Consider the following 22,507-nt stretch of genomic DNA (forward strand, 5'->3'; position numbering starts at 1 on the left):
GACAGGCTTGAAGCCTGGACCTGTGCTGCCCTTCCCTGATCAGAAAGCTCGGGCATATGTCTGCCTATAGGTCTCTAGGTGTGGCATGTCCCGCGTTGTTGAAAGAATCAGCTCCAGGGCTGACTGTACATTCTAGCATTTCTTTTTTTTTTTTTTTTAAGTTTATTTAGTTTTGAGACAGAGAGGGACAGAGCATGAATGGGGGAGGGTCAGAGTGAGAGGGAGACATAGAATCTGAAGCAGGCTCCAGGCTCTGAGAAGTCAGCACAGAGCCCAACGCGAGGCTGGAACTCACAGATGGTGAGATCATGACCTGAGCCACAGTCAGATGCATAACAGACTGAGCCACCCAGGCACCCCTGAGTCTAGCATTTCTGAATAAGGTGGGATGTGTGAAATTCCTCAGGAAGGCCCAGATGTTTTCAGTTTAGCCCTCTTAGAGGCCCTGTGGGGACCTGAAGAAAGCTCTATGTAGATAGACCACCTTCCAACAAAACATACAGACCTACGGTATTCTGATGACTGTGTTAGGGGAGGGCGGGCGTCTCTAGCACCTCCCCCAAAAGCCTTCAGGATAAAAACTTGCAGACTCTTTGTTCATTGTTTAACCAAACCTAGCTGTAATATGTGCTCTGCAGATGTTTGCAACTGGAATGGCTGTGTTTTCAAGGAAATGGTTGTCTGTTCAACTGGGAGTGGGGGCCACAGGCAGAAAAATGTGTGAACAAGGCATCTGCCTCTGGGCAGGGCTCCAGCTGGGACCCTGGTCCCAGCTCTGCCAGCAGCTCCCTCGATGCCCTGGACAAGTCCTTTCCCCTCAAAAGGACTCAGTTTCCACATGTGGAGAAGGAGCGTCCTTGGAGGTCCCACCCATGTCAGTCTAGTTTGGATTATTGGCCGCGGGGTGGGGGGGTGGGGTGGGTATACTTTGCCCCTGGTGACCAGAGGTGTGGGCCTGCATCCTCTCTCCTGGGAGCAGCCGAGTTTGGGGCATGGAATGAGCTTTCTTCCTGACATGAGGCCAAGGCCATCGCCTGATCAGAGGGACCTGTGTGGCATCACCCTTGGTGCCTCAGGGGGGCAGGGACAGAACCTTGAAATTTGGGCAAGGCCTCTAGCACCCATTGACTCCGGATCTGCAGTCAGAAGGCAGGGCTTACAGTAGTGAGTTGGTGGCTGATTCTGAATTCTGTATTTCTTGGGGCACATCGTTTCAGGAATCAGAACTTCCATTTGCTGGGGGCTACTCTGTGCCGTACCCTGTGTGTACAGGTAACTTTCTGAGGTGAGTGCGATTGTCCCCACTTTACAGACAGAGAACCCGAGCTTGGAGGGGAGGCGTGAGTTGCTCAAGAGCACACAGCCGACAGGGTGCGGAGCCAGGGACTTCACCCCCAGGTCTGTCTGACATCAGAGCCAGGCTTTTACGTGTCATAACCCAAACGTGTCCATCCATGTCTACGCAGCACTGCAATGTCAGCATGTGTGGTGCCATGATTTCCATTGCACGGATCGCCTCCACTGTTGTCAACATGTTGCATGACAGTGGTCCATTTTTAGTAGTATGTATTTTTCAGTTCCTTTGTTTAGTTTTGAGCGGGAGAGCATGCACGTGTGTGAGCAGCACAGGGGCAGAGGGAGAGGGGAGAAAGAATCCTGTGCTGTCAGCACAGAGCCTGATGTAGGACTTGATCCCATGAACTGTGAGATCATGACCTGAGCTCAGATCCAGACTTGGACGCTGAACCAACTGAGCCACCCAGGCACCCTGACAACAGTGGTGCATTTTATACAGACACTAACTCATCATTTTCAGGCAAAGTTTCTAATTTGCATTAGTGTTCAGCCTTGGTGTTATACGTTCTATGAGTTTTAACAAATGTGTAATGATGTGAATCCACCTTTGTGGTATCGTGTGAAAGAGTTTCACTGCCTTAAAGGTCCTCTGTGCTGTGCCCCTTTATCCCTACATTCACCCCAACCCTTACCTCCACAGTCTTGCTCTTTCCAGAGTGTCCTATAGTTGGAATCATACAGTGGATATCTTTGTTTAGAAAATTAAATTCCCCGGTAATTGAATGTAGGCATTCAAGATATTCTTTGCCCTTTGTTTTGTTTTGTTGCTCATCAGTAGAGGATCTGATGATACATGCCTTCCATGAAAAAAAACATGATTTCTCTAGATGTGTGTCACCTAGGGGGACATCATGAACCACTACATAGCACTCACATTGGGATCCTCCTCCTCTGTGATGTACGATGGGTCTAGATAGACTCTCTAGCAATGGAAGGAGACAGTCTCAAGAGGTTAGAACTTTATCAAACTGGAATGCCAAATCCTTCTTCCTTAACTTCCCATTGGAAATAAGGCCAGGGAGAGTCTGTTTGCTATAGTTTGGCCATGCTGCAAAGTACAAAAGCTATAGAGCACACTTTGTGAGGGGGTGTTTCGTCCTAAAACTGAACAGTCTGTACCGAAGGGCTGGGGAAGTTCTGCTGTGTTACAGCAAAATTAAACATACTCTCTTTTAACTCCTCTAGTAGTGGAAGTCCAGAAAAATCATGCTAGTTTCAGTTTGACATTGTCAGCTTAGGATAAACATTCACCTAACGATACCATTTTCCTCCTGCGTCATAGAGTCGGTCAGTGATGGTCATTGTAAACATCAGTTCACCTGTAGGTGTAAAATTCTGATAAAACCCATTCTTGCTTTTGGTCAATATAGAGGAGAAAGTAAGATTTCTTAGTGCTTTAAGCCTACCAATGGTACAACTACCATTCAGTGTAGTGTGGTTTCCAGGTGGGGTCCCAAAGCAATACTTTTGAACAAATCATTGGCCATACACTTGTAATTTCCTATATTTTTCGATTGTTGATTTAACTTGTATTTTGCTTTCTTCTTTAGGAGCAGATAAGAATGCCGAGGAAGACTCTATAACCAGGTAGGATTTTTATGGATTTGTAAAAATGACATTTGTTGGGGCACCTGGGTGGCTCAGTCGGTTAAGGGTGTGACTCTTGATTTCAACTCAGGTTTGTGAGTTCAAGCCCCACGTCGGGTTTTGCGCTGACAGCCTCCTAGGGATATCTTTCCCTCTTTCTGTGTGCACTCACTCTCAAAGTATAACGGAAGGAAATGAAATGAAACGGAAAATGAAAGGAAAGGGAATGAAATGTATGAAATGAAAATTATGTGTTTCCTAAAGGAACGCAGAGAACAAAAGCAGTTGTTGAGTGTTCTACCCTGGATGAGACACTATATCCTATGCATAACATCTGTTAAGTTATATAGTCATTGCATAGCTTTGCAAAGTAGCTGTGTTATTGTAGCCTACTTTTTATTACTTTGGCAACTGTGGTTCAGGGCAATTGATTACTTGCCCCATGATTCCATAGTTAATGAGTAGCTGAGGGGTTTGCCCGTCAGCTTGTGTAGCTTCCACATCCATTCTCTGGTTCCTCAGCAGCACTGAGATGAAGACACAGATCCTAGAGCAGATCAACTCAGAATGTCAAAGGTAATGACGTCGGAACTCTAATTTAGGGTTTTCTTAAGAACCCAGGTTAGTCCAAGCATTTGCCCTTATATGTTTGACCACTAGTGCTAACAAAAGTAATTAGTGCAGTGGTAACTAGTCCCTTGGTTTTACCATCAGAGCTTTTAGGGTGGATGTCAGCTATGGCCATGGTGTCACGGCTTTTACATAATAAGCAAGATCTCGTCAGGCAGCTCCTTAGATGTGGTGATATCCCCTCTTCTTGAGACAAATGAGTTTTCTGTAAGGGAAGGATATCTAGTTGTAGACCATGTTTTGTTAATTAAATTCAGCCTTTATTTGGAGGATATTGCTATATGATTCTCTGTTGCCTAAGTTCCCAGTCTGGTTTCCCTTTGGGCCAGTACCCTTGACTTGTTCTCGGAAGCTTTTTCTTTTTTTGGAGATGTTTTTTCCCATGACTTTTCTGTACTGTGTTTTTGCCTTTTTACTTCCTTCTCTGGTTTTCTTGGTATTTCTTTTTTTTCCATTAATTTTTCCACTTCTCCCATCTAAGGACTCCTCCATTTTTCCAGAGGCCAAATCAAAAGCACTTAGAATCTCAAGATTTAGGGAACCTCAGAGATTAATTCATCATAATACCGTCTGGTACTTCAACCTATGTTTAACCTCCTTGCCCAATGGTTGTTTACATGGAGAATTTGAAACTCAAAAGAGATTGAAGTGACCTATTTGGACATGATAAGTGAACAAAATGAGATTTAAATTCGGGTTCATTTCTTCCTTTCTTTCCTTTCTTTCCTTTCTTTCCTTTCTTTGTTTTTGTCTTCACCTTGCAGGCAAATGTTTTAATAATAGAAAGCTGGGGAGCGGGTCTAAGGAATACAATGAAGGAGGGTAAGAATCGAATTAGCAGAGGAGACCAGGTTTCAAGAAGAACAACACTGAGCTGGATAGGAATAAGAGTTTTAGAAAAGATGTCAGAATATGGGGTTTTATGCCAAGTGAGATAAAGGTGAATGACAGGAATGAAAGACCCAGGATTAGGGGAGTTGCTTAGAAAGGCATATTCAAATAGAGAGTTCAAGAGGGTCCTGACCAGGTTTCTGCTTTTGTGTCTGTTGGTTTCATTGAAGGTGTGAGCATACTTCAGATTTTCTGTTGAGAGAGATTAAAAATCATTTGAGCTGCTGGGAAGAGTCTGTGTACAGCAAATAGAAGTATGATATCCTCTACTTCTATCCCCACTTAGGGAGGAAGGCTTAGATCCTCTCAAGGAATTGGGGGTTGGATGTGGAGATTCTGAACTACAGAAATGTATGGCCGAAGGCAAGCTGTCTCCTCACTCCACCTCAGTTCCTAAATCTGTGATGCCCTTCCCATGTACCTGTAGGGCTGGGCAGGGGTAGGACTGACTTGTGAAATCAGTAAGGCAGCTTCATCTGGACAGGTGATAACATGCCTATGTTGAGGTGACTGTGTGGATGACTGAGACTCCCAATTAGCTTGTTCTCCAGGAGCAGGACATGGCTCCTACCCTTGGTCATTTGACCCCATCCTTGTTGTAGGAGTCTGTGCCTTCATAGGCTAAAGATTGAAAGGTTGGAGAATGCCACTGAACCGTGCCAAAGAGTGATGTAGGAGTGGGAGCTCATAGGGAAGAAAATATTCAGGCAGCGAATAGAGAAATAGAGGCACAACTACCAGGACCATTTTGATCGCAGTCTCTCTCCTTGGGTAGCTGAATGCCCCTGAAGGCTTGGAAGGTCTTGCTAGTTCTTATGGACCTCAATAAGGCAAGACCAGTGTAAGAACAAAGTTGGCCTTGGGAACTTTTAATCTTTTAATCTCCAGTTAGTACTTCCACTCATAACATAGAAACCTTCACTTTGGTATATTTACTTAAACGGAGGTCTACCTGACACACAATGTGATAGGTGATGCAACAACTCTGGATGTTCCTCCATGCTCGCCATAAGTGTAGCTCCCATCTGTTAATGTATAATGCTATTACGATATCACTGACTAGATTCTCTATGGTGTACCTTTGAGCCTTGTGATTTATTCATTCTATGACTGGAACCCTGAACTTCCCTCTCCCCTTCACCCATTTTGTCCATCCCCCCACCTCTCCTCCCTTCTGGCAACAGTCAATTCTCTGCATTATGGGTCTGTTTCTGCTTTTTCTCTGTTTGTTCATTTGTTCCCTTTTTTAGATTCTACATAGAAGTGAAATCATATAGGATTTGTGTTTCTCTGTCTGACTTATTTCACTTAGCCTCGTACCGTCTAGGTATATCCATGATGTTGCAGATGGCAAGATCTCATTCTGGTTTATAGCTGTGTAATATTCCAGTGTGTGTGTGTGTGTGTGTGGTCTGTTCATGTATTGGTGGACACTTGGGTTGCTTCCATATCTTGTCTATTGTCAACAATGCTATAATAAAGATAGGGTTGCATATATCTTTTCAAATTAGTATTTCCATTTCCCTTGGGTAAATAAATACCCAGTAGTGGAATTAATGGATCCTATTGTATTTGTATTTTATTATTTGTTGAGGCCCCTCCATACTGGCTTTCACTGTGGCGATACCAATTTACATCCCATGACCAGTGCACAAGGGTTGTTTTTCTCCACACCCTGAGCAACCCTTGTTGTTTCCTGTGTGTTGAAACTGAGCCATTCTGACAGATGTGAGGTGAGAAGTCATTGTGGTAACTTTTATACATTTAATTTTCAACCATTTCAGAGAATTCCCTGCCTGTCACACTTGGTTATGGAAACTCAGACTGGGTCTTTCCTGGAGATTTCACGGGTTAGGAGAGGTGGAGGCAAAATAGCGAACTCAAAGCTGTTTTAAAACAGGGTCCAAATTTTGAAAGACTTGTACTCTGGAAACCGTAAAACACTGATGGAAGAAATTGAAGGTGACGGAAAGAGAAAGACATCCGATGCTCAAAGATGGGAAGAATACGTATTTTTAAAGTGTGTACACTACCCAAAGCAATCTACAGATGTAATGTAATCCCTGTCAACATACCAACAGCATTTGTCACAGAGCTAGACAAACAATCCTAACCGTTATATAGAACCACAAAAGACCTTGAATGTCCAAAGCAATATTGGAAAAGAGGAAAACTGAAGGTAGCGCAATCTCAGATTTCAAGTTTTATTCCAAAGCTGTAGTAATCCAAACAGTATGGTGGGTACTGTTGTAAAACATAGCCACACAGCTCAATGGAATTGAACCGAAAACCCAGAAAGAAATCTACAACTGTATGGGCAGTTAATTCCACAAACAGGAAAGACTATCCAGTGGGGAAAAGGCAGTCTCTTCACCAAATGGGGTTGGGAAAACCGGACAAGCCACATACCAAAGAATGAACTTGGACCAATTTCTTTACCATACACAGAAATAAACTCAAAATGAATTAAAGACTTAAGTGTGAGACCAAAACCATAAAAAATCCTTGAAGAGAGCACAGACCATCATTTCTCTGTCTTTGGCTGTAGCAGCATTTTGCTAGTTATGTTTCCTGAGCCAAGGGAAATAAAGCAAGAATAACTATGGGGACTACATCAAACTACAAAGCTTTTGCACAGTGAAGGAAACCGTCAAAACTAAAGGGAACCTCTGGAATGGGAGAACGTATTTGCAAATGTTTTGCAAAGCCAATGAAGGGTTAGTATTCACAATGTATAAAAAACTGATACAAGTCAACATCTCCCTCCCCCAAAATAGCCCAGTTTAAACATGAGCAGAAGACATAACCAGACATTTTTCCACAGACAACATACAGATGGTCAACAGACACATGAAAAGATGCTCCCGAAAACTACAACGAGATACCACGTTCACACCTGTCAGAATGGCTAAACTCCCATACAAAAGAAGCAAGTGTTTGTGAGGATGTGGAGACAGAAGAAACCTCTTGCACTGTTGGTGGAAATGCAAATGGGTGCAGCCCCTGTGGAAAACAGTATGGAGGTTCCTCAAAAAATTAAAAACAGAACTATCCTATGATCCAGTAATTGCACTCCTGGATACTACCCAAAAGAATACAAAAACACGAATTCCGTGGGACACACCCACCTCTGTGTTTATTGCAGCATTATTTCCAGTAGCCAGCGCAAGCATCCATTGACAAACGAGTGAACGAAGAAGTCCTATATGTATGTATGTATGTGTGTGTGTATATGTATATCCATACACACACACACACACACACACGCACACACACACTGGAATATTACTCATCCATAAAACAATGAAACCTTGTCTTTGCAATGACCTGGTTGAAGCCCGAGAGTAGTATGGTAAGCAAAGTCAGGGAAAGACAAATACCATGTGGTTTTACTCATGTAGCACCTAAGAAACAACAAATGAGCAAAGGGAGAAAAAAAAAGGGAGAGACAAACCAAGAAATAGGCTCTTAATTGCAGAGAACAAACAGATGGTTCCCAGGGAGGAGGTGAGTGGTGGGAGGGGTGAAAGAGGTGATGGGGATGAAGGAGTGCCCTTGTCATGATGAGCACGGGGTGAGTATGGAGTTGGTGAATCACTATATTCATAAACTAATATAACACTGGATGTTACTATTACTGGAATTAAAGTAAAACGTAATGAAAAAAACAGAGGCCAACGTTTAATTATACTAAGAAGCTTCGTTGAAGAAACAGATAGCTGACCTTTCCCTTAATTTTTGAAATTTTGTTTTTAAATAAATGAACATGTTTTTGTTGTATATTTTTGTTCTAAAGGCTTTCCGACAAACCTGGTCCTGATGATTCATGGCCTACATCAGCTAGCCAAGACTTCAATTTTGGTACCAAGGTAAAGTACCCTCCTGTGAAACTCACTTTCCTGCTCTGAATTTAGTTTTCTCCCTTATTTACTCTGAAAATTTAACGGTAGCCTGTGTATCATCATTTTATGTGTGTAATGGAAAGTTAGTAAGAACAAACCACTTTACAGATACATGACGCGTTGAATGTTTTGTTTTGTTTTGTTTTCCTTTGGTAAATCCTAGAGGTGGAGGCTGATCAAAGAATGGGCTGGAAAATATATAATGACCGTGAAATTATATTGGGAAAAGCTTTCCCATAATGGAGGAAATATGACATTTGGTTAAGGGTAAGGATTCTTACTGTGATAGTAGCATGACTGATAATACTCCTGCCTAAATGAAATCTTACTGGATCCAAGTATCTATTGTAGGTTGCCCCCGGCCCTGGGCAAGTTTTATTTTGGTGAGACACAGGATTTTCCTTTGTCTCTATCCTTTGTTCTACATTTAGACTGAAATAATATTAGAAAATGTAGAAACTTAGATGTTTACATTATTTCTCAACATTTACCTTACAAAGGTGTTCCCCTGTATTGAAATAACTCCATGAAGAGTAAGTTACAATTGTGCATCTCCCTGAGGAATACGTATTTTGCTGAAAAGAGTAGCTCTATGAGCAGAGGCTCTTCATAGCCAAGTTGTCAAATTTCTAATTTCAGAAATCTTTCCTATTCTAGCTTTTAAAACTATCTCCTCCTAGTCCTTGTGTCTGATTCTAAAATTTAAAGTTTCAGACATCTGATATTTATTTAAATATTCATTTCAAAGCCCCTAAATCATTATAAGGTACTGGAGGTTAGGAAACATACTTGTTTGACTCCTGGAGCTCCTAGAATAAAGTCTTGCTTGGAAGAAGCAATGTCATAGTTTTTGAATGTGAATAAATGAGTAGGGAAATGGAATTCCGTAGAATGGAATTTGAAAAGTAACGAAATACGCATGATATGTCACAATTAAATATGTGAATTTAAAAAGTAAGGCTTCAGTTTATAATCCGTTTTAGTGTTTAATATGTATCAACGCAAATGAATTATATTGAGGAAATCAGGAGTTACATAAGAAAGAAGGTTACAGTATGTTTTTAGTATCCTCCCATTGTGAGCTTAGAAATGCAGAGAAAAACTCCTCAGCCTTTGTTTTGTTAACCCCATCCGTGTCCCATTACATACATCCTTTGAAGGTTCACATTTCTTCCTAGAATTCTTATTCCAATTCTTTCTCCATAGTGAAAGTTGATGTGTTAGGAACCTTTCTTTTTCTGTTCTTTTGTTAGTCTAGTAATAATTTATAGCTTTTAGGAAGTGATAGATGCCAGTAAGTGAACAATTTACTTTATAGTGAAAAAAATTAAATTCTTTATTACAGTATTTATAACCAGATAACTGTAGAGTGATGCAAGTCAGTATTATTAGGGATATACTGTGAATCGAAGCCTCTGTTTTACATATAGATTTTATATATATCTTTAAAAGGTTTAAAAGAGAGTATTGTTCATAGTATATGCCCAATCCTACTTATGTACCTTTAAAAAGTGTATGTTGTTTCCACTTACCTTATTTTGCTCACATTTTTCCTTTTCTTCCTTGTCTTAAGCTCATGCTTGATTGATTGGTCATGTCTTATTTTTTTTCCTTTCTTCTTCTCCTCCCCCCATGCTTTTTAAGGTATTTTTTGATGTTTTCAAAGTTTATTTATTTTGGAGCGAGAGAGAGACAGAGTGCAAGCAGGGTAGGGACAGAGACAGAGGGAGACACAGAATCCAAAGCAGGCTCCAGGCTCCAAGCTGTCATCACAGAGCTCAGTGTGGGGCTCAAACCCACAAACTGTGAGATCATGACTCATGAGCTGAAGGTGGACGCTGAACTGACTGAGCCACCTACGTGTTCCCCCCACCATGCTCTTTTTTAATCGTTTACCCCTACCCTAATGTTTCCTTGCAGAAAACATTTCTTTAGGGTCTGTTCTGTTAGTACATCACTTTCTGTCAACTCCATTGTCAACATATTGGTTACAGAATTCTACTGTCTGTGTGTGGTTTTCATCCATGACTCATTGCCCCACAAGGTTTCTTATTCTTTTTTCATCTTTGTTGGAAGGAGCTGAGCTAAATGTTTTTGTAATGTTTGTATTTGTCTTGGAAAGGGCGGGAGAGACAGAGAGAACGAGCAAGTGCTCGTAGGGAGGGGCAGACAGAGAGGGAAGGAGGGAATCTCAAGCAGGTTCCTCGCTGTCACCACAGAGCCCGATGTGTGCCTTGAACCCCACTAACCGTGAGTTCATGACCTGAGCTGAAATCAAAAGTTGGTCACGTAACTGACTGAGCCACCCAGGCGTCCCAGAAGGAGCTACATTTAAACAGTCATATTTGACTTTAGCGTTTTGAGAAACAGAAGCAACTTAAACTGTTTGCAGTTTCAACTTACCTACATAAGATACTACTGAAGAGTAAGTTTGTACATTTTCTCTTACAAGAGATAGTTCATGCCAGTATAAATCATGCAAACATTTCACAAGATAACATATTTAAATTTCTTAGCGTTAGTGTTTTCAACATGCTTTCAATTACCTAGGGTTCAAGGTGTATCTGAGGTTACTTTGGTAAAGTATTTACCCGATATTAATCAGTTACAGGTACGGCGAGTAACATTTTGAGACTACCTATGAGATCTCTTGTGTTGCTTACCACATGAGAAAATGGAGACTGGTAATAAATAGTAAACGGCATAACTGAGATTTGAGTCTACATTTGAAAGATTCCAAAGCGTGTGTTCCTTGTGTGAGGGTGCTCATTTTGTAATGGTGAATATTACAATGATTTTATTGAATTGGATTCTCGTAATCCTTAAAGCTGTTAATTCTTTTCTAGAATGTCCCGAAACCACGCGTAGCAAAGCTACTGCATTCTTCTTGGCAATTCATGAAAAACAGTAAGTTATTGGGAGACTTGTATTATTCACTGATTCTTGTCCATTCTCGTGTTATTCACCAATTTGAAGTGACAGATATTTTCATGTCCTCTTTACTTTGTTTTCTACTAAGTGAGAGCAAAACGTGGCACTGTGACACCAGAAGGTGGAACCTTAACTGAGGACAACAGTCCTGATTCTGAAAATAAAGATATGGCTGAAACTCTTTCCAAACCACCAGCCAGAGTTTATGGCGATCCTCTTCCTGTTTTACCATCATCTAAATCTCTTCTGAAACCTTCTCTCAAGACGCTAGCTGTCCTTGGTCTTGCAAAGGTAAGTTGTTTTGTTGTATGCTCCCCCCACCCCATACCATCCTCTTGCTCCTTATAATGGTGGAAAGGATCTTAGGAAGAAATGGAAGTCCTCAAGATCATAACAGAAGTCAGTGTAATGACCACAGAGAGGAAGGTACAGGATTGAAATTTATAAAGTTTGGTGGGAGTAGACAATTCTCGGGGATGCCTTTATGGGAGCAAAGAAGGAGAAGGCAGCTGGAAAGAATAGCTAGATGCATGTGAAGATGAGGAGGGGGTGAAGGGGAAGAATTCATTTTAGAGGGGCGAGATGAACTTAAAAGTATGAAGAGTTGAGAGAAAGTATCATAAAATCACAGCAGCAATAGTGGGATTAAGGCAGAGCAGATGTTCTTTAAATTATAAAATGTGGGAGAAAATATTTTAAGTGCAAATTAAGAAAAAAAAAGCCAGGTAATAAAAAAAAAAAAAAAACCACGCTTAGATTCCTCTGAATGACTTACAGCTGATTTCTGTGAAGAACTGGAAGAAATTTTTGCCCTTACGTTTCAGTTTAATAAAGGTGATATCCTGTATTTAGTTTAGCAAAACCTGTGTTTCTAAGGAATGCAAAGTGAAATCTGTTTTAGGCCATACCAGATCGATGGCGAATTTTCAATTTTTGGCTATTGTCTTTCTTGGGGTTTCTAAGGTTACTTACTGTGTGGTATAATCTTGGTATATTTTAGGTCTTTTTGAGTAGAAAGACAGGAAAGAAACATTTATTCTTTTCATTAAATAAAGTTTCTGGTGACGTAAATAAGGTTCTTTATCCGTGTAATGAAAAACTAAATTTGAAGCTGCAACCCTGAATTTGTTTTTTTGTTTTTGAGCTTATTTATTTATTTTGAGAGAGAGAGCAAGCAGGGTAGGGACAGGGAGAGAGGGGAGAGACAGAGAGAATCCCAAACAGGCTCTTCATTGTCAGCACAGAGCTCGACGCATAGCTCAGACTCACAAACCGGCTTGTGAGATGACGACCTGAGCCCAAATCAAGATGCTTAACTGCCTGAGCCACCCAGGTGCCACTTAAGATGCCACACTCTGAAAGAAAAAATATATAAAATATGTTTTCTGCATTCTGATTTACCTTTTTTTAAAGTGTTCAACTGTTTATGTATTTTGAGAGAGACAGAGACAGAGACAGAGAATCCTAAGCAGGCTCTGTGCTGCCAGTGTCAAACCTGACACAGAGCTTGAATAACCTCAGCCAAAATCAAGTTGGACAGTTAACCAGCTGAGCCACCCAGGTGCCACTCTTTTTTTAATAGTATCTGCATAGAATAGACACATACACACGTACCAAATGAATGAACTCAAAATGTATAAATTTTTGTCTAATATGAACTCTTTGTCATGACAGAATCATAAGGCAGGAAAGGTTGCCAAGAGAGTATGCAAAATTCTTTGTAGGAGATGATTTTTACTTTTTTGAAGATTTCTGACAATAGATACATTTTTCAAACAATATTTATTTATTTTTGAGAGAGATGGAGCATGAGCGGGGGAAGGGCAGACAGAGGGAGACACAGAATCTGAAGCAGGCTTCAGGCTCTGAGCTGTCAGCACAGAGCCTGACACGTGGGGCTCAAGCTCAGGAACCATGCGATCATGACCTGAGCCAAAGTCAGATGCTTAGCCGACTGAGTCCCCTGGGCACCCCAAGATACATTTTATATTATTCAGGGGAAACGTTAGTATTCATAGTTGTTTGATTTAGCATGTAAATTCTTTCATGTCTAAAACTGAGAAAGACTGGTGAGTTTTTTTTTTTTTTTAGTCCGTTTCTTCTTTCCTCCTGAGAATGTTCAGTCCTGCTTGATAATCACACATGTATTTGAAGACTTTAAAATCTTCAAATTGGATGATCATAAATATATTAGTTGCTAATGCTAGATTCCTTCTCGGGTCCTTACCTACCTTCCTATATGGTGTAGATAGGAAATTAGAGCTCTTCATATGCTATTCCCAATAGAATAATAAAACTATATGAAGTTTAAAATCGGTTTTTATATTTTTCTTAGACATCGTGGTAGTAGTGGAAAATGGCTCAAAATTCTGTAATCCTGTATTTCTCTTCTATACTTTAAATCTTGTCCCTTAAGATTAATTTTTTTATTTGTTTTACTATTTTTTTTTAAATGTTGATTCTTGAGAGAGAGTGAGGGAGCATATGAATCGCAAGCCGACTCCATGCTTCATGTGGAAGTGATGCAGGGCTTGATCCCATGGCCTTGGGATCATGACTCGAGCTGAAACTAAGAGTTGGACGCTCAACTGACTGAGCCACCCAGGCGTCCCAAGATTGATTTTTAAAAAGGACTATTCTTATAAAATCCTGAATTAGTGTTTCACAGTTCAAACTTTTTATGACTCTTAATGCCATTCATTACAGAAATGAATATTTGTGTATATTAGTAAACGTATAGTTTGCACCCGTAAAACTAATGTTGAAATACAGACGTGTGGGGCGCCTGGGTGGCACAGTCGGTTAAGCGTCCGACTTCAGCCAGGTCATGATCTCGCGGTCCGTGAGTTCGAGCCCCGCATCAGGCTCTGGGCTGATGGCTCAGAGCCTGGAGCCTGTTTCCGATTCTGTGTCTCCCTCTCTCTCTGCCTCTCGCCCATTCTTGCTCTGTCTCTCTCTGTCCCAAAAATAAATAAAAACGTTGAAAAAAAAATTAAAAAAAAAAAAGAAATATAGACGTGAAATCTTGAATCTCATGTTTTTTTCCCCTGCTTTTGTGATTGTATTATTTTTACTCTTTAAAAATATTTTTAGTGTTTGTTTATTTTTGAGAGAGAGAACGTGAGGGAGAAGGGGAGGGGTAGGGAGAGGGGGACAGAGGATCCAAAGCAGGCTCTGTGCCGACAGCAGAGAGCCTGATGCGGGGCTCGAACTCATGAACCAAGAGCTCATGACGTGAGCCAAAGTTGGAGACTTAACTGACTGAGCCACCCAGGCGCCCCTCCCCTGTTTTCATTATTATTCTTTATTTATTCTTTATTGTTATTAGTTTACAATTTAGTGTCCAGTTAGGGAATATATAGTGTGTACAGTGTAGTCTTGGCTTCGGGAGTAGATTCCCGTGATTCATCACTTCCGGATAACCCCAGGGCTCCTTCCAACATGTGCCCTCCTCAATGCCCACCATCCCTTTTTTCCACCCCATTAACTCCCCACCCCCATCAACCCTCAGCTTGTTCTCTGTCTTTTAAGAGCATCGTTATGGTTTGCCTCCCTCTAGGTATTTGTAATATTTTTTCTTTCCCTTCCCCTATGATCTTGTGTGAAGTTTTCAAATTCCACATATGAGTGAAAACATAGGATATCTTTCTCTTGACTGACTTATTTCACTTCGCATCATACCTTCCAGTTGCTTCCACAGTGTTGCCAATGGCAAGATTCCATTCTTTTTCATGGCCGAGTCGTATTATTCCATTGTATATAGAAACCATCTCTTCTTTAGCCATTCATCAGTTGATGGACATTTGGGCTCTTTCCATAATTTGGCGATTGTTGATAGAACTGCTATCAACTCTGGGGTACATGTGGCTCTACAAATCAGCACTCCTGTATCCTTTGGATAAATGCCTAATAGTGCTGTTGCTGGGTTGTAGGGTAATTCTATTTTTAATTTTTTGAGGAACCTCCACACTGTTTTCCAGAGCGGCTGCACCAGTTTGCATTGCCACCAACAGTGCAAGAGGGTTCCCATTTCGCCACATCCTCGCCAACATCTGTTATTTCCGGAGTTGTGAATTTCACCACCGCACTCTGACCGATTGAGGTGGTATCCCAGTGGGGTTTGATTTGTATTTCCTGGATGACGCGTGATGTTGAGCATCTTTGCATGTGTCCATTGGCCATCTGGATGTCTCCTTTGGAAAAGTGTCCATTCATGTCCTCTGCCCCTTTCTTCGCTTACTTGGTTTTCAGGTGTTGAGTTTGGCAAGTTCTTTATAGACTTTTTTATCCTAACCCTTTATGTGATATGCCATTTGCGAATACATATCTTCTCCCATTCCATCGGTTGCCTTTAAGGTTTGTTGATTGTTGCCTTTGCTGTGTGGCAGCTTTGTATCTTAATGAGGTCCCAAAAGTTCACTTCTGCTTTTATTTCCCTTGCCTTTGGAGACTTGTCAAGTAAGTAATTGCTGCAGCCGAGGTCAGAGAGGTTGTTGCCTGTTTTCTCCTCTAGGATTTTGATGGTTTCCTGTCTCAGGTTAGCTTTTTCATGCATTGGAGTTTATGTTTGTGTAAGGTGTAAGAAAGTAGTCCAGTTTCACTCTTGTGCATGTGGCTGTCCAGTTCTCCCAGCACCATTAGCTAAAGAGACTGTCTTCTTTGCATTGGCTACTCTTTCCTGCTTTGTTGGAGCTTAGTTGGCCACACATCTGTGGGCCCATTTCTGGGTTCTGTATTCTATTCCATTGGCCTCTGTGCTTGTTTGGAGCTAATACCGTGCATTTGAGGAGTCCAGCTTTGTAGTACAGGTTAAGTCTGGGATTGTGATGCCTCCCCCACTCTGGTTTTCTTTTTCAACCTTACTTTGGTTCTTCTGGATGTTTTGTGGTTCTCTCCAAAGTTTAGGATTGTTCTAGTTCTTTGAAGAATGCTGCTGTTATTTTGATTGGGATTGCATTGAATGTACAGATTGCTTTGGGTAGTATTGACATTTTAACAATGTTTGTTCTTGCAACCCATGAGCATGGAATATTTTCCGGGTTCTTTGTGTCTTCTTCAGTTTCTTTCATAAGTTGTCTATAGTGTTCAGCATACAGATCTTTTACCTCTTTGGTTAGGTTTAATGCTAGATATTTTATGGTTTGGTGCAGTGGTAAATGGGATCGATTCCTTGATATCTCTTTCTAATGCTTCATGATTGGTGTATAGACATGCAACTGATTTGGGTGCATTGATTTTTTTATCCTGCAGATTTGCTGAATGTTCTAGCAGTTTTTTGGTGGAGGCTTTCAGGATGTCCACATAGAGTATCGTGTCATCTGCAAACTGTGAAAGGTTGACCTCTTCTTTGCCAACTTGGATGCCTTTTATTTCATTTTGTTGTGTGATGTCTGAGGCTAGGACTTCCATTATGTTAAACAAGAGTGGTGAGAGTAGAAATCCCTTCATGTTCCTGATCTCAGGGGAAAAGCTCTCAGTGTTTCTCCATGGAGGAGGCTATTAGCTGTGGGCCGTTCATATGTGGCTTTTATGGTTTGAAGGTCTATTCCTTCTATCCGATTTTCTTGAGGGTTGTATTAAGAAAGGGTGCTGTATTTTGTCAAATGCTTTTTCTGCATCTATTGACAGAATCATATGGTTCTTATCCTTTCTTCTGTTCATGGGACGTGTCATTTTGATTGATTTATGAATATTGAACCAGCCCTGCCACCCAGGAATGAATCGCACTTGATCCTGGCGAATCATTCTCTTAATATACCGTTGCATTACATTTGCTAGTATCTTGTTGAGAAGGTTTGCATCCATGTTCATCAGGGACATTGCCCTGTCATTCTCCTTTTTCGTGGGGTCTCTGCCTGCTTTGGATCAATGTAATGCTGGTTTCATTCTGGACTTCATTCTGAGTCCAGAAGCTTTCCTTCCGTTTCTATCTTTTGGGAACAGCTTGAGAAGAAGAAGGGTTATCTCTGCTTTAAATGTCTGGTAGAATTCCCCTGGGAAGCCATCCTGCCCAGGGCTCTTATTTGTTGGGAGATTTTTAATAACTGATTGAATGTCTTCACGGGTTATGGGTCTGTTCAAGTTTTCTATTTCTTCCCGTTTGGCTTTTGGTAGTGTGTGGGTGTCTAGGAATTTGTCCATGTCTTCCAGGTTGTCCAGGTTGTTGGCATATACTTTTTCATCGTATCCTCGGATTTCTTGTTGTATTTCTGTGGTGTTGGTTGTGATCTCTCCTCTTTCATTTGTGATTTTATCTGTTTGGGCCTCCCTTTCATCTTTTTGAGAAGTGTGGCTAGGGGGTTATCAGTTTTGTTTATTTAAAAAAAACACATCTCTTAGATTCATTGCTGTGTGCAACCTTGTTTTTGGATTCTATAGGATTTATTTCTGCTCTACTCTTTATTGTTTCTCTGCTTCTGCTGACGTTGGGCTTTCTTTGCTGCTGTGTTTCTAGTTCATTTAGGAGTGAAGTTAGTTTCTGTATTTTGGACCATCCTTGCTTCTGGAGATAGGCCTGGATTGCAGTGTATTTTCCTCTAAGGACTGCCTTTGCTGCATCCTAAAGGGTTTGGATTGCGTGTTTCCATTTTCATTTGCTTCCATATGGTTTTTAATTTCTTCCTTAATCGCCTGGTGGACCCATTCTTTCTTGAGTAGGAAGCTCTGTAACCTCCATGCATTTGGGGGCTTTCCAATTTTTGTTCTTGTGGTTGATTCCAAGTGTCTGATCGTTGTGATCTGAAAATATGCATGGTATGATCTCAGTCCTTTTATATTTGTAGAGGGCTGTTTTGTGACCCAGAATGTCATTTATTGGAGAATGTTCTATGTGCACTTAGGAAGAATGTGCATTCTACTGCTGTTAAATGAGAAGATCTCAATACATCTGTATCAATATCTATGTATATAAATGTATATATAAAGGCCAATATATATGTATGTATATCTGAATACATCTGGTCCAATGACACATTGGATCTGTGCTTCCTTACTGATTTTCTGCTTGATGATCCGCCTATTGCAATGCGTGGAGTCTTATAGTCGTCTACAATCATGGTATTTGTATGTATACATTTATTCATGTTTGTGATTAATCGATTCATCTATGTGGGCGTTTCACTTTGGGGACATAAACATTTGCAATTGTTAGCTCCTCTTGATGGACAGACCCCTTAATTATGATATAATGCCCTTCTGAATCTGTTACTACAGTCTTTGGTTTAAAATCTAGTCTGTCTGGTGGAAGTATGGCGACTCCAGCTTTCTTTTGACTTCTAGTAGCATGATAGGTGGCTCCCATTACCTTCACTTTGAATCTGGAGGTGTCCTGGGGTCTAAAATCAGTGTCTTGTTGACAGCATATAGATGGATCTTGTTCTTTGGTTTTGTTTTGTGTTTTATCCATTCTGATTCCCTGTGTCTTTTGATTGGGGCATTGAGTGCACTCACATTCAGAGTGGTTAGTTAAAGATACGGATTTAGTGTCATTGTGTTATCTGAAGGTTTCATGCTTTTGGTGAGGCCTCTGGTCCTTTGTAGTCTCTGCTGCTTTCCACTCACAGAGTGGCCCCTTAGGATCTCCTGCAGGTCTGGTTTAGTGGTCATGAACTCCATTAGGTTTTGTCTGTCTGGGAAAGCCTTTGTCTCTCTTTCTATTCTAAATGACAGCCTTGCTGGGGAAAGGATTCTTCGCTGCACATGTTCCCATTCAGCACATTGACCGTTTCCTACCCCTCCCTTCTGCCCTGCCAAGTTTCATGGGACAGGTCTGCTGCTACCCTTATGTGTCTTCCCTTGTAGATTAAGACCCGTTTGTCCCTAGCTGCTTTCAGTATTCTCTCTTTATCTTTGTATTTTTCCAGTTTTGCTTTGACATGTCGTGGTGGTGTTGACCTGGTTTTGTTGATTTTGAAGGGAATAATTCTCTGTGCCGCCAGGACTTGGATGCCTGTTTCCTTCCCCAGATGAGGGAAGTTCTCAGCTCTAAGTTGTTCAAATAAACCTTCTGCCCCTTTCTCTCACTCTTCTTCTTCTGGGACTCCTGTGATGTGGCTATTATTTCATCTCACCGAATCACTTAGGTCTCTGGTACCTGCCTCGTAGTCTAGTAATTTCCTTTCTTTCCTTTCTCTGCTTCATCTTTGTCCACAATTGTATCTTCTATTTCACCGATTTTCTCTTCTGCTTCTCCCATCCTTGATGTTACTGCATCCAGTTTATTTTGTAACTCGTTTACAACATTTCATTTTCAACATTCATCATGACGAGTCATTAGGTGCTTGATCTCTGAAGCAGTAGATTGTCTGCTGTCTTCTATGCTTGGTTTCAAGCCCAGCTATGCATCTTATGAGTTTTATTCCAAAAACTTGATCAGATATATTGTTTCTGTCTCTTTTGAGCACTTCTCTGGCTGGCCTTTCTTCCTGGAATTTTTTTTGAGGAGAATTCTTCCAATTTGTCGTTGTGGCTAGATTCCAGCCCTTTATGTGTTTTAATAGCTTGTTCTTTGTCCCACACCTGCGAGTACTACTATATTAAAAAGGGGTCCTACACTGTCCAGGGCCTGGCAGTTGAACAAATGTTTTTGGATTGTGTTGTGTGCACTCTTTTGGTACTTCTTTGGCTGCTTTTCTCACTACTTGGAATGGTGGTTTGGGCCTTCCACCAGGTGTGCTTTGATTTGTTTTTTGAAGTAATCCTGGAAAAAAGGAGAAGAGGGTGGTGAAGAATCCTTAGCCCAAACAAAGAGAGAAATGACAGGAGTGGAAAAAAAGACCAGGCAGTGACTCAAAGGAGCTGTAGGGCTTAATCCAGAAAGAGAGGGAGGAAAATGAAGAAGGAGATCTGGAAAAGTATAGAGAAAATGCCCGATCAAACAAACAAAGAACCAGAACAGAAGAACAAATGAAAAAAATTATATATATATATATATATAGCTTTGACCCAAAGTCAACTCCAGACTACTAGGCTGATTCCAAAGGGAGAAGAGGAAAGAGGAGAGTAGAAAGAGAAAAAAGGGAAAAGAGAAAAAAGGGAAAGAAAAGATAGGCTCATGGGTGGCTCAGTTGGTGAATTGTCTGACTCTTGAATTTGGTCAGGTCATATTGTCACTGTTGGTGGGTTCGAAACCCCCATCAGGCTCTGCAGTGAGAGCATGGATCCTGCTCGGATTCTCTCTGTCTCCCTCTGTCTGCACCTGTCCTGCTTGATCACTCTCTCTCTCTCTCTCTCAAAAGAAAGAAATAAACATTAAAAAAGAAAAGAAAAAAAGAATAATAATTCAAATGAAAACAAACAAACAAACAAACAAAGATAGAAAACCAGAGGAGAGTTGTCTATTGGTGCCTGGGACTGGTGGCTGTGCTGGTCTAGGGAAGGGGCTGTCTGGTCCCATCAGTGTCAGTCTCACTCCCATAGAGAAGCAGTTACCAGGCACAGAGAGCCAGGGTTTGGTGTAATGGGCCTGCCTCAACTGAGGTTCACTGTCCGTTCCCTGAAGCCCCACAATGTTGGTCATGGGGAGAGAAATGGCGACACCCCAATCTCTCCTGCCCACACGAGGTGTCTCAAAACTCACTGTCCTCACAGAATAGCCTGGGGGTCCGGCTTGCCTCTGCTGCAGAGTCTTCTGTGCTCCCAGAGCACTAAGCTGTGATTCAAAACCCTGTAGAATCCTGCTTTGCTCGGACCTGGTTCTGGAGTAGCGCCACTCTGCGCAGTGGACAAAGGGCCTCTGGCTCGTGCCTGCAGGTTCTTTTTCCCTTGGGGAGGCCAATACCTCCTCTTTCCACCATACTCAAAGTGTTCTCTCCCAGTGTAGCCCTGAGATTGCTACCAAGCCTAGGGGCGGCTCTCTCCCCACCAGGCGTGGGAGGTGGCAGCTCTGGTTTAGAGAAAATCTGACAACCTTGAAAATTGTGGTTTTTAGCCTCTAAGGCTGTTTTGCAGAGTAGAAGCTGGCTTTCTGGACATCTCCCTGGTCTACGGTCCAGACAGGTTTTCTCATATCCAAATACACTTCCCACAGCCTCTCTCTCTCTTCCTTTCCTTTCTCCACCAAAGGGCTTCCCCCACTCCATGCCTGCGCTGCCCGTTTTATTTTTCCCAATTCACATACACACCCTTCTGTCCCTCCAAGCTGTCTCTTTGCACCTGTGGAGATTTTCCTGTCCCTCTGCAGCCTGTGTTCCTGGTATTCCAAGTGTTTTGACCTCAATACTGCTGTGTTTGAGGGACAAGGGAAACGCTGATCCCCCTCCTCTGCCATCTTAACTCCTCCCGCCTCCTTTTACTTTCCTTTTCACAATTTCGCAGTTCTGTGTAGGTTTGCATTATTCTATCAGTTTAATATGTTTTATAGATATTTACAATGGGCTTTTCTTACTTGAACTTTATTGATCTGAATTTTCTGTCTTTTTCTTTCTTTAAAGTTTATTCATTTACTAATTGGAGAGAGAGACAGAGAGAGCACACGTGGGCGGGGTAGAGAGACAGAGGGTGAAAGAGAAAATCCCAAGCAGACCCTGCACTCTCGGCGCAGAACCAGACAAGGGGCTTGAACCCATGAACTGTGAGATCATGACCAGAGCAAAATCAAGAGTCAGGTGCTAACTGAATGAGGCATTCAGGCGGCCCTAACATTTTCTTCGTAAGTCCCCTGGGTACTTTAAATTTAATATGCCCTAGTTTCAAGACATTGTTTCTGACCCTTACCCTTTCCTCTTTCCTGAGTCTTTGTAATCTGTTCTGTCATTTGTGTTCCCTAGCCTAATAAATAGCAGCCCTGAAACCGGAAAAGTCCTGGACTCCGAACTTCCCTGAAATGACTGCATCCAGTCACTCACCACATTCGATATTTTGTACCTGCTGACCATTTTTCATGTTATTCCTGTAATTCACTCGCTCACCTATAATTTTGCAGTACTCTTCTGGTTTTGCTTCCTTTACGTTCATCCTACATTGCTGCCAGAGTGACCTTTCTAAAATATACTTGTGACAATGTCACTCCTCTGCTTATTCAGTGCATCCCCATTACCTGAAGGAGAAAATTCCTGTTCTAGCATAACACTGCTCCCTTTTTTTTCTTTCATCCTGATATTCCAGTAATATCTATCTATCCCATTCCCAATAACTCTGTTCCAGTTTTGCCATATTGCATAGGTGTTTTCACTTACTATATTATTTCATACTTGATCCTTTTGCTCATTCTA

At 41.5% G+C, this 22,507-nt stretch overlaps 1 long non-coding RNA gene across 1 annotated transcript in view; it reads left to right on the forward strand.

The window, feature by feature from the left end:
- The first annotated feature begins 233 nt into the window (after nucleotides 1-233).
- LOC125148721 (uncharacterized) overlaps nucleotides 234-22,507 on the forward strand; it is a 28,321-nt gene continuing 6,047 nt past the window's right edge. The window contains exons 1-5 of the long non-coding RNA XR_007145677.1: nucleotides 234-1,285; nucleotides 2,907-2,943; nucleotides 8,261-8,333; nucleotides 11,213-11,273; nucleotides 11,386-11,588. This is a non-coding gene — a long non-coding RNA (uncharacterized LOC125148721). The remainder of the gene's footprint in view (nucleotides 1,286-2,906; nucleotides 2,944-8,260; nucleotides 8,334-11,212; nucleotides 11,274-11,385; nucleotides 11,589-22,507) is intronic.

The sequence above is a fragment of the Prionailurus viverrinus genome, chromosome D3, assembly GCF_022837055.1.
Source record: "Prionailurus viverrinus isolate Anna chromosome D3, UM_Priviv_1.0, whole genome shotgun sequence".
In the NCBI taxonomy this organism is placed as follows: Eukaryota; Metazoa; Chordata; class Mammalia; order Carnivora; family Felidae; genus Prionailurus; species Prionailurus viverrinus.